General features: G+C 33.7%; 2 pseudogenes; both read left to right on the top strand.

Annotated features, from left to right (window-relative positions):
• Positions 1-8,639: 8,639 nt before the first annotated feature.
• Positions 8,640-12,561, top strand: LOC138340583 (phosphatidylinositol 4-phosphate 5-kinase 1-like; annotated as a pseudogene).
• On the top strand, positions 9,085-10,070 carry LOC112940463 (phosphatidylinositol 4-phosphate 5-kinase 1-like; annotated as a pseudogene).
• Positions 12,562-13,094: the final 533 nt, after the last annotated feature.

Here is a 13,094-nt window from a genome sequence, read left to right as displayed (position 1 = left end):
ACTCGAAAGCATGTCTCTAAACCCCCAATCTTGGTTTAGTCTCCTTCGTGTCTCATCGATTAAATCTGTCATGTTCAAATAACATGCACCAACACACATATCTTTGAGTGTGACGCGTAAGTATATCAATAGCCAATGCAAATAAAGATGGACTAAGAGTAGATCTTTAGTACAACTCTATCACGACTAGGAAACGTTCCGAGTCACCTCCCATAGTACAAACCCAAGACTTAGCATCATCATACCTATCTTTAATCACTCTAGTGTATGTTTGGGGAACACCTCTAGTCTCCAAACACATTATACGCTCATCATAGTTATTTGACTTCTGATTAAGACTTCTAGGTTGTCTAATAGTCAAGCAAAATAACATAAGTTAGTAAGCACCAAGTTTTTAATACAACATAATATCATTGACTTAAGTCTTCTACTAAGCCACGTAAGGCACTTGATAATTTGTTCACGTTCTTGTACCACTTGCTCATGATCTTGCTACATTAAGTCAGCCTAAAACTCTAAGAATTACTAAAAGAAGGGAACAGAGAACGCAAGAGAATTTCTAGGAAAGATTGTCTGGTAGAAAACTTTGATTTTTTCTTTGAAAACATGTATCGTATAGTTGTATAGAGAGAATCCATTGCAGCATGAACAAAACTACGCCTACCCTTTTTTTAAAAGCTTCAAAATAATAAAGAGTCGACAATAATGCAACCATCTCAACAAGAGATAAATATCGAAAAACACAACAACTTAAAAGATAAAAGCATAAGAACAATTTAAGTCACGATCAATGACCACCACTGGTATTCACGAGAAAAGTGACCATCCTCGCCACATTTGTAGCAAGCGCCGCCACCGTCACCACCTCAACTATCACCACCAGAGTATCTACCACCTTCGTAACTGCCACCATCACTTTGGCTACACTCCCTCGTAAAGTGGCAAGACTTGCCACACTTCAACTTGTAGCTTCCTCCTCCACAACTATCAGTGTCGCCGTAAGTGTGGCGTGTCTGACAACTTTGATAAGGAATGTAGCCAAGATGAAGATGGTGGTGGCGGAGGTGGTAGAGATTCTGGCTGTGTTGGTCAAGATGGTGGCGGCGGCGGCGGTTGCTACAAATATGGTGAGGAGGGTCACTTTGCACGTGAATGCACTAGTGGTGGTCGTTGATCGTGGCTTTAAGCACTCTTATGTTTTTATCTTTAATGGTGTTATATTTTTTGGTATTTATCTCTAGTTGAAATGGTTGTTTTATTTTCTGCTTTTATTAGTATTGTTTGATTTTTTTTAGTTATGGGGAGTCATTTTATATATGTATATATATATGTGTGTGTGTGTATTTGTGTGTGTGTTCGTGTTGCAACAGATACTCTTTGTACAACTGACTATAAGAAAACATGTTTTCAAAATAAAAATGAAAGTTTTCCACAATACAATTTTTGCTAGCAATCTTATTGTGTTCTCTCTTCCATTCTCCTGGTGATTCCTAGAGTTTTAGTTTGACTTGGTATAACAAGATCAAGAAAAAGTAGTGTAAGAACATGAGCAAATTGTCAAGTGTCATATGTGTGCTTAGTAGAAGTCTAAGTCCCCGACATTATGTTGTATTAAGAACATGGTGCTTACTAACTTATGTTATTCGGAAACTTAGTTGCTTGGCTATTAGATAAACTAGAATAGGAAAGTTGGAGAGACGGAATGGATGGAATTATCCGGTATTCAGATCTAGAAACAACATCTTAATCATTCAGATGCATTCAAATTCATACATCTAAATCTTAATGAAAACAAATGACATCTAAATGGTCAATAAAGTGGGTTAGCACTGTGAATCACATGTTCAAAGACTTGGTGAGACAAGAACACTACCAGTACAACAACTACAGTTACATGACACCTCAAAAATATAGAAATACAGAAAGGTGGACATGAAGAACACAAAGAAGGAGAGAGAGAGAGGGTACAACCATATAGAGAGAGAGAGAGAAGGAGAAGAGAGACGAGCGAGATTGGGCAAAGAGGCAAGAGAAGTTTTTTCCTACTTAGCAATCCAAACAGTAACTATAAATAGTAAATACTCAAACTAAAGCTATAGATCTAAAAAATGACAAGTCATTTTTTGAATTCTCTATTTTGAAGCCAAGTATATTTTTGGAATTAAGCAAACAGTTTTAGGATTGTTCTTTTAAAAAATTTGTTAAGGAAAAGGCCAAATATGCGTTTAAATTATGAGGGTATATATGCATCACTTTTTCAACAAAGGGACTCAAACTAAAGCAATGGATCTCAAAAATGACAAGTCATTTTTTGAATTCTCCATTTTGAAGCCAAGTATATTTTTTGAATTAAGCAAAAAGTTTTAGGATTTTTCTTTTAAATTATTTGTTAATGAAAAGGCCAAAGATGCATTTAAATTAAGAGGGTATATATGCATCACTTTTTCAACAAAGGGTATATCCTCTCAAGCTTGCATAGTTGAGGGGTATATTTTCCATTTTTTCCTAAAAAATTATTGTTAAGCTCAAATAAATTATCATGATTTTGTTTCCTAAATGTGAGGATACATCTTAAGCAAGTTATTGAACAATTACCTTTCTAGATTAGAATCCAATTATTATTTTTGGTATAAAATTTAGTCTTTACTGTATTTAACATATATAAATGGTGCTTCCTCTAACTACTTAGCATCACATTGAAGCTCTATTCACTATTGATACTTCAAAACATTCCCAAGCCCATCAATCAATCTCTCTTTCTAGAGTTCTCCACTAATTAAGATGTTTATCAAAATTTTGGATGTACTACTTTCAATCGCCGACTCCATTTGACTACATAATGAACCACCGGTCATTCTAAAAAAAACCTACACATTTTTTCAAAAGGTATTTCAAAACAGGTCTAAAGAAGGAAAAAATATAACTTGTGTATATATTAGATCTTGACACTGTAATACCATTAAAATCGTTTTTTAATGGCGAAGTGCCAGATTATTTCTATTGTAGGATAATTACTGTATGCAACGGTATTCTCTGTGTGTTATATGACTTATTAGAATATAGAAGTTGTCTCGTACTTTGGAACCCTAGGATATACAGATGCCTCACCCTCCCAATGACACCTCTTTTTTGTGATAACTCAAGGACTTACATGTTTGTCTTTGGGTTTGGCTTTGTTGTTAAAACAAGAGACTACAAAGTTGTGAGGATGGTATATGCTCATGGTGATGATAAATACTTGATGCCACCTAAAGTCAAGATATATGCACTTAGTTCAGGAATCTAAAAGGATTTTGATGGTTTTATTCCAGGTGTTGGTGTCGTAGAAAACTTTTGGAAACAAGTTGATGTTTTTGGGGAAGTCCACTGGATTGCATACAAGAGGTATGGGGAGAGAAGGGTGGAGATGTTTATGATGTTTGATATCAATGAGGAGATATTTCACGAATTATCATTACCAAAAATTTTGGTTCATGAACCACCTACAAATTTTAATGTTGCACAAATTTTGGTTCACGTGTTTAGTGCAGTAGTTACTCTATATGGGTAATGAAAAGGTACGCACATATTCATGGCGCAAAGAATATAATATTGCACTTCGCCAGGGGAATTTGAGATAGTTCGGCATGGTACTAGATGTTACTGATTGTCGTAAATATTCTTATTGATATTATAGGGATGCTAGCTAAGTATAATCTTGAGATGGAAACAAAGGAAAGCTTCAATGTTGCTGGTACTATGTACTCTTTTTATTATGACAATTTACGAAGAAAGCCTTGTTTTGCTAGATAAAGGTGAGTTAGTGTCAACTGAGAAATCGACAGATGACGATGACGATGATACTCAAATACGTGAACTCCTGAAGCATCATTTTATGCATCGGCGTGTCAAAGCTTTTCTTGGAGCCAGAAATAATAACGAACAAATATTGTGAGGTTTAGGCATACTTATATTTCAAGTGTTATGATTATTATTGCGACTTCAATCAATTTGAGTGTTCCTTCAGTTGTGGTTCTGTATTTGACTAGATCAACATAATGTTTTAATTATTTTTTATATGGTAACCTAAATCTACCAACCTCATACACCTCTGTCCCTAGGAGTCAATACTGGTCCTCTCCACCTTGTTACCTTGATGACTCAATCCCCCAACCTCAAGGTTGGAGGTGGAGAATTTCGTCCACTTGATCTAGCCTTTCTTGTCAGATTAAGTGCTTCAAAATTAATCATTGCATTTTACTTGAGACAATCAAATTTTGGTAATTACTGGGAATCTAGTTTTGAAACGCGCATTAAGTTGCACCCTACTTTATTAAAGGAAATCTTCAAACATTCACGTAATTGAACAAATATAAATTTCGGAAACTTATTAGCAACTTAACATGACCTAGACCTTAAGAGTAGCGGCTGCAGGTTTCCCTTGTCATAAAAAAATTATCTAGATTCTAGATCATTTACTTTTCACAATGTATAGGCAACAACCCCAATGTGTTTCCACAAGTGGGGTTTGGGGAGGATAGAGTGAACGCAAACCTTTCCCTGAGAAGGTAGAAAGGTTGTTTTAAAGAGAAACTGGTTGAGTAAACAATGAAAAATTGCAATAGAAATAAATATAACAAGATAATAAGATATTTAAGCAACAGCTAGTGATAGAAATCTAAAAAATAAGGGAATGAAACGAATGATACTAATACTCCCTTAAAGTGAACGAGAACTCTTTCCAACTAACTAATCTTCGACCTTCAACCATTCTATCAAGATTCATGTTCTTGATAAACTGGAGATGATTCATATATTGTCTAATCACCTCACTAAATACTTTTAAGGCCTACCTCTACTACTCCTCAAGCTACTATGACCAACCAATCAAACCTCCTAATCGTGACATTTGCATCTCTCCTCCTCACATGCCCAAACCATCTCACGCTCACTTTTCACATCTTATCCTGAACCGGATCCACTTCTAACTTGTCCCTAATATTTTTTGGTCTATTTTTACCCTTAAAATTTTTAATTTTTTTAAAATTATTTTAATTATTAATTATTAGGTGACATATTCTAACTGGGCTCTCTCTGGGATGATAAGAAGCAAAGGTCATATTTTCAGCAGTATACGCAGTGGATCATTTATGTTGCTCATGTCGTCTTTGGTCTTCAGTTGCATCTTCGCAAACCGTTTCTTTTTGATGTAGAGATGATGTTCTGATAATTAAATAAGTTATATTTGTTATATAATAGGTCTAATATCAGGTCTAACATGACATATATATGTTATTTTTCTGACTAATATATCATTGGAGCCTGGATATAAAATAATACACACCCTACATATATGATGCATTCAAAATACCAATAACATAATTGTATACAAATCATATGCAAGTGGTAAATTTTGACCATATTGTATACAACAAAACTCGTACGCGATTTGTATGTCTTGATTGAAATTGAGTGTTGAAATTGCTCGTCACTTGATTCCGTCCATTCCACCTCTGCGAAATTTCCCGTTCTAGTTTGTCTAATAGTCAAGCAGCTGAGTTCCTGAATAACATAAGTTAGTAAGCTGGTAGTTTTTAATACAGCTTAATGTCACAGACTTAGTCTTCAACAGAACACACGTGTGACACTTGACAATTTGCTCACATTCTCGCGACACTTGCTCACGGTAATGCTATACCAAGTTAGCGTAAAACTTTGGGAATTGCTAAGACAACACAAGAGGATTGCTAGGAAAGATTGTATTGTAGAGAACTTTGATTTTTGCCTGTGAGCATGTGTAGTTATATTGAGAGTATCTATTGCAACATGAACAGAAATACTACTACGCACAACAAAAAAGCTTCAGAATGATACCTAATAAAGAACATAAAATAAAGTAACAATCTCAACTAGAGATAAATATCGAAAAACATAATTTAAAAGATTAAAACACAGGAGGGATTCAATCCCTCTTATGGTTTTATCTTTTAAATTGTTATGTTTTTCGGCATTTATCTCTAGTTGAGATGATTGCTTTATTTTCTACTCTTCATTAGTATTATTTTGAAGCTTCTTAGTAATGGGGAGCCGTATTTTTTATACGTATGGCAATCAGAGACATATCTTGAATTTCAGAAGGATGTGTGCGCTATTACGAAAAAATGTATCTTAGATATAAATTATATCTATTTGACCTTTAAGTTCTTAATAAAGAACCGTTGAATTTTTAAATTATAGGTCCAACATACATAATACACCTAGTTTTAAATTTTAATATACACATGATTAATTAGAGTCCGAAACTGAATGGGTATAAAAATTTTACAAAAATTCCAAAACGGTATATAAAATTTTATATTAACCAAAATGGTAAAATCGCTGCTCCTGCAGACTTACAAAGTAAAATCTTTGCGAAATTCTTAAAATTTTCTATTTTTTTTAAATCACTGCCAGTGCAGCGATATATATAAAAAAAATTATATAAATCGCTGCCCTAGCAGCGATTTATAAAAAAAAAATTATATAAATCGCTGCCCTAGCAGCGATTTATAAAAAAAAAAATTTCTTTTATATAAGTCGCTGCCCCAGCAGCGACTTATACTTAACTATTTTATATTATGGACACAGTTTGCATGTGATCCTCTTATATATACATAACATTTTAAAAAACAATATAAAAAAAAATCTTCGTAGCGATTTAATATATAAAAAAAATTATAATATTTTTTAAAATTTATGTATATAACTTATAAGAAAATATACATTATTTTTAAAAAATTAAAAATAAATAAAGTAATAAATATATTTTCTTTCTAAAAAAAGATATTATATTGAATTTAAATTTAAATAATATTTGAATTCAAATAATTAATTTTTTTAAATAAAAAATTAAAGGAAAAAAATTATTGAATTTTTTTTAAAACAAAATGATATATATATATATATATATATATATATATATATATATATATAAGAGGATCACATGCAAACTGTGTCCATAATAACTTGGATCATACAAAATAGTTAAGTATAAGTCGCTGCCCCAGCAGCGACTTATATAAAAAAAAATGGCAGCGATTTATATAATTTTTTTTTATATATCGCTGCACTGGCAGCAATTTAAAAAAAAATAAATAGAAAATTTTTGAAATCGCTGCTTGGGCAGCGATTTCATTTTTTTATTAAAAAAAATGAATTTCGCAAAATCGCTGCCTCAGCAGCGATTTTACTTTGTAAGTCGCTGCAGGGGCAGCGGTTTTACCGTTTTGGTTAATATAAAATTTTATATACCATTTTGGATTTTTTGTAAAATTTTTATACCCATTCAGTTTCGGACTCTGATTAATTATATTAAAATTTAGCGGTGCTATTTTTTAATTAGAAATTTCTGATGTAGCATACTAGAAAATTTTGAAAGATTAAAGCAAAAACACAAAACATAAAATGATTGAAATGCCAAAAGTGTTACCGATAACCACTTGGAGGAGTGTTACCAAAAAATAAGATAGATATAAGTTTATATATTTGCTTAGAGAGGTGCATCCAATCATCATTGTATCATTATATGCTACTTTAAACGTGGATTTACACCTCTATATTTAATTATATTTTGAAAAATATAACACTACTATATATGATCCAAAAAGGGGAGCATGGGTTCACGTGAACCCACAGAACCCCATCTAGATACGCCTCTGGTGACAATGGATACTCTATGTACAACAATACAATATTTTCAAAACAAAAAAATCAAAGTTCTCTACAATAAATTTTTTCCTAGCAAGTCTTGTGTTCTCACTTTCATTCTCTTAGCAATTCCTAGAGTTTTAGACTAACTTTGGCATAACAAGATTGTGAGCAAATTGTCAAGTGCCTCACATGTGCTTAGTGTAAATCTGTGAAAATTTTGTATCAGAGTAAGGTTACGGCTAAGGTGAACAATGCTTACAACAAATAGTCTTAATCATTCAGTATTCAAATCAAGAGATGTCATATTAATCATTCAGATGTGTATTTAGATTCAGACGTCAAAAATAAATAAAATGTTAGTAGTCAGTGAAACGGGTTAAGTACCATGAGGTCACTGATTCAAATGCTATCGGAGATAAAACACTAGGTGTTTAACTTAAAAGTACTATGAATATAACAAATAAAGTCGCAAGACACCTAAAAAATATAGGAATACAAAAGAGGTGGACATAGAAAATATATAGGGGGATGTGAGAGAGAGATTAAACAACCTAAATGCACATATGAATACAACAAATACATTTGCATGATACCTCAATATATATACAAAACAATATGATTCTCTACAAACTTCACCAATCATCTATACAACAACGAACTTTCAGTGAACAGCCAAAGAAAACAATGGAATATATATTCCTCAACTAAGAGAAACTCGATTCTAGTCCTTCAATAGTTCTCTCCAAACAATCCACGTTAACGCAAGTAATCTTGAGTTTTTGAAGCGTATATGTTATTTTAGTTCAAACTAATGAATCTAATACCATTGATCCCTTAATCTGTAATGAATAACACCAGAAATAACAACTTAGTCGATAATGAAGAAATACGAGATTTTGGTGTTGATATACCATCTCCTCTTCTCTGTGTGAAAAACAACGTCATCATGAGCCGGGAATCCGTCTTTGTTTTACACTTTTTAACCCATACCTTTTCTTATCATGTAAGAGTATTTTATTCATAAACATAGCCATAAGTTGTCATAAGAAGATATCCCACCATAACCTCAGACTCAACCGGTATTGTATAAGAAGATGATCATGTCCTCGTCCACCTCCTTACACATATAGCACCAACCTTTCGCTCTCTAAAATTTCCACTGTCAAATCAACCCTCAAGCAGCTAAGGTAGTGAAAACACACAATTTCATCGGCACCTTTGGCATCCATATTGCATTACATTGAAAATCATAATCTACACATGCTTCGTAGATGATTTAATTTTTGCTTACAAGTAATCTAGAGTTTTTGAAGCGTATATGTTATTTTAGTTCAAACTGATGAATCCAATACCATTGATCCCTTAATCTGTAATGACTAATGAATGTTAACACCAGAAATAACAACTTAGTCGATAATGAAGAGATACGAGATAATGAATAAGTGTGCCGAGTGCTCAACAATACCACCAAAAAAAGAGAGAAAAAAAATCATTAAAAAAGTCTCCGGCACCGGCAATGTCGTCGGTACCGACTCCCCGGAGAGCACAGTAGTGTTGAGTCGTGCTGAAAAAGAAAGAAGGAAATGCGTGAAACTGTGAAGAAACCTTGTATTGTTGTTGCTGCTACTGTTGTTGTTGTTGTTGATGAAGAAAACTAGTCCGGAGGAAGATGGAGACGTGATAATCATCCCTCCGTTGTGTACATCAGCTAATCGGTCAAGATTGCAAGCTGGGTCACGTCGCATAACGCCAACAAATGATGATATGGCTGAGTTCCAGCAGCTTCCGAACGGAGATCTGTACACTGGAACATGTATCGGGGTTGGTGGGCAGCTCATGAAGAGGGAAGGCGAGTGGTAAAGGAAAGTTTTCGTGGCCTTCAGGGGCGACTCATGAAGGATGGGAGAATGGATGGGTATGGGGCGTTTATCGGAGCTGGTGGGGACATGTATCGGGGTTGGTGGGCAGCAGATCGGAAACATGGGTTTGGGGATAAGTTATATGCTAATGGGGATTTTTAGGTTGGTTCTTGGAAGTGAAATTTGCAACAAGGGGAAGGGAGCTATGTTTGGGGAAATGGGAATGAGTATATTGGAGAATGGAGAAAAGGGGTTATGATTTGGGCAAATGGGAAAAGATATGAAGGGGATTGGGAGACTTGTTACACTAGTCGTTCATCCAAACAAGAATTTAGTACTGGTGGTGGTAATGGTGGTCAGGTTCTAAATAGATCTTCTGTGCGCAAAAGGAATGTTAATTTACCTAGGACTTGTATATGGGAATCTGATGGTGAAGTAGGAGATATTATTTGCGACATTGTTGACAATAGGGAGGCTTCTTCTATGTTTGTTCCTAGGAATGAGGAGGAGGAGGAGGAGGAGGAGGATGATGATGAAGAGTGAGAGTTCCGAAGGAGATGAAAGTATTTTCGGAAGAGTCCTTGCCACTCTGAATACATGCTAGCTATCTGTGGAAGTGATGCACTTAGGAAACTGCCTTCTCCTGGGAAAAGTGGCAGCGTGACCGATTTATCATCAAAACTTTGAAGAAGTCCAAAGTTAAGGTGTTCATTAGAATGCTTCAAAGTTATTATCAGCATTTTAGTTAGTACCCAAGCTCCTTGGTGACAGTTTTTTTGGTGTACACTGTTTGAAAATAGTTGGATTTCAAAAGACATGTTTGTTGTTATGGGGAACCTGTTCTACTCTGAACGTGTGATCGATAAGCGTTTTGATTTAAAGGGATCCTCTTATGGCCGTACAACTGATAAGCAAGGAGGAGAGGCCGATGAGACTACTACGCTTAAAGACCTCGGTCTCAACTTTTTCTTTCAATCTTGGTATAAAGAGCTTATAAGGCAAATTGATATAGATTTTCAGTTTCTGGAAGCTGAAAATATCATGGATTACAGTCTTTTGATTGGTGTTCATATCTGCAATTATAGTAACAATGGCGAGATGAATTTGTCACCTTCTGGCAAAGCTGATGCTCAAGATTATTGCTGATGTGATGCAGAAAGTCCTGATAAGGGACTGATCATTGACAAAAGGAATTCACCTGTAAGTTCAGCTGCAAATGTGCCTGCAAGGGAGATGTGTGTGACAAGGAGTGGAAGTGAGTCAACTTCTGAACAGGGTATCTGTGAGGCTAATAATTCTATCCTTTGCCTGGGCATCACTGACATTCTTCAAGATTATGATATCAGCAAAAGACTAGAACATGCATACAAGTCATTTCAGGTGGATCACACTTCTATATCTGCTGTTGATCCTAAGCTCTACTCTAAAAGATTTCGAGATTTTATAAGTAGAATCTTTAAAGTAGACGAAGGGCAAGGAGAATGGAAAGAGCATGTAGATAAGCATATGGAGACTGGAATTAGTTGAACCGGTTAACGCACTTGTTTGCTGATTATGTGATGACTGGTTATTGTGGAGTTGAGTGAACATGAAGATTTTGATCAAATGTACAGCAAAGAAATCTTTTTTGGTAGTATTTGTAGTTACTGTGTTCCACGACAAAAAATAATGCTTAGTTTCCTTGTTTAATTTGTGTTAGCAATGACTTGTAGATTAATGGAAGTTGAAAAAGTGTGTTACCTATCAAAAAAAAAAAGCTCAACAACAATGTCTTCTGATTCATTAAAAAAATTTAAATTCACTAGTATTGTTGTAGATGTTATCAACTTTTTTAAAAACTTGGTAACTTTTGTTGTAGATGTTATGAACTTCACTTTTTGTTGTTTATTTTGGATTCACTACTTTAAAATTATAGTAAATTAAATGATACACGACAAGTAATCCCCAAGTTGTGCAACATTTAAATTCGTAGGCGGTTCATTAACCAAAATATCGGGTAATGATAATTCCTGAAAAATCTCCTAATTGAGATCAAACATCACAAACCAATAAGATATCCTTTATCAGTTTTTGATCATTTTCGATTTGATTTTCGATTTAGCCAATAAGAAAATGTCCATAAAATATTTTATGTCTTCTCACTTCTCTAAATGCTTTGGTATAGTGAAACAAGAAAGATAATGAGAAATTGCATCAATAAGAGAAAATATAGTACGAAGTCTATAATTACATGTTACCACCAAAACATAGTATGAAATATTTTATGTTAGTTAAATTACGGACCTTTATAAACTTGCAAATGTTATAACCTACAATTACAAACTAAAACTAAAATAATATAGTCCAACAAGACTAAAACTAAAATCAAATAACTATAATAGTCAAACCCTTTACTTTAATCTTTAGTTTTTGAGTAAATAGTAAAAACTAGTAAAATGGTCCAGTGTGAAATTGGTAGAGGAATAATAATTTGATATAATTATAGTGTCTAATTATATATTAAATTATTAATATTAAATAAGGGTAAAATAATAAATTATTATCATCTTATTGGGTTATTGGGTATAGTTAAAACTGATGTCGAACCAATAACCCCATAATTTTTGTAATAAACCCATTAAAAGCTCAATAACTCAATAATATTTTTTTTCAGTTCGATATTTTGCACACCCCTACCCCTCAGTCCACCTTTTTGGTCTATTTTTACACTTAAAACTTTTAATTTTTTAAAATTATTTTTATTATTATTTATTAAGTAGCATATTCTAACTGGGCTCTCTCTCAATGATAAGAAGCAAAGGTCATATTTTCAGTGGATCATTTATGTTGCTCACTTCGTCTTTGGTCTTTAGCTTCATCTTCGCAAACTGTTTCTTTTTTTATGTAGAGATGATATTCTGATTATTAAATAAGTTATATTTGTTATATAATAGGTCTAAGATCAGGTCTAACATGGCATATATATGTTATTTTTCTGACTAATATATCATTGGAGCCTTGATATAAAATGATACACACCCTACATATATGATGCATACAAAATACCGATAATATAATTGTATACAAATCATATGCAAGTTGTATATTTTGACCATATTGCATACAACAAAACTTGTACGCGAGTTATATGTCTTGATTGAAATTGAGTGTTGAAATTGCTCGTCACATGATTCCATCCATTCTACCTCTGAAAAATTTCCTGTTCTAGTGTGTCTAATAGTCAAGCAGCTGAATTCCTGAATAACATAAATTATTAAGCTGGTAGCTTTTAATACAGCTTAGTGTCACAGACTTAGTCTTCGACAGAACACATGTATGACACTTGAGAATTTGCTCACATTCTCGCGACACTTGCTCACGGTCATGCTATACTAAGTTAGTCTAAAAGTATGGGAATCACTAGAGTATTTACCACCTTCGCCGCCTTCACTCTAGCTACATTCCCTATCAAAGAGACAAGACTTGTTGGTGAGAATGGTCACTTTGTCCATAAATGTACTAGTGGTGGTTGTTGATCGTGGCTTGAATCCCTCTTATGCTTTTATCTTTTAAATTGTTATGTTTTTC

This window comes from Solanum lycopersicum, chromosome 12 (assembly GCF_036512215.1).
Source record: "Solanum lycopersicum chromosome 12, SLM_r2.1".
Classification (NCBI taxonomy): Eukaryota; Viridiplantae; Streptophyta; class Magnoliopsida; order Solanales; family Solanaceae; genus Solanum; species Solanum lycopersicum.
The sequence above is the reverse complement of the archived record's forward strand: the minus strand, read 5'-3'. Positions and strand labels throughout refer to the sequence as shown.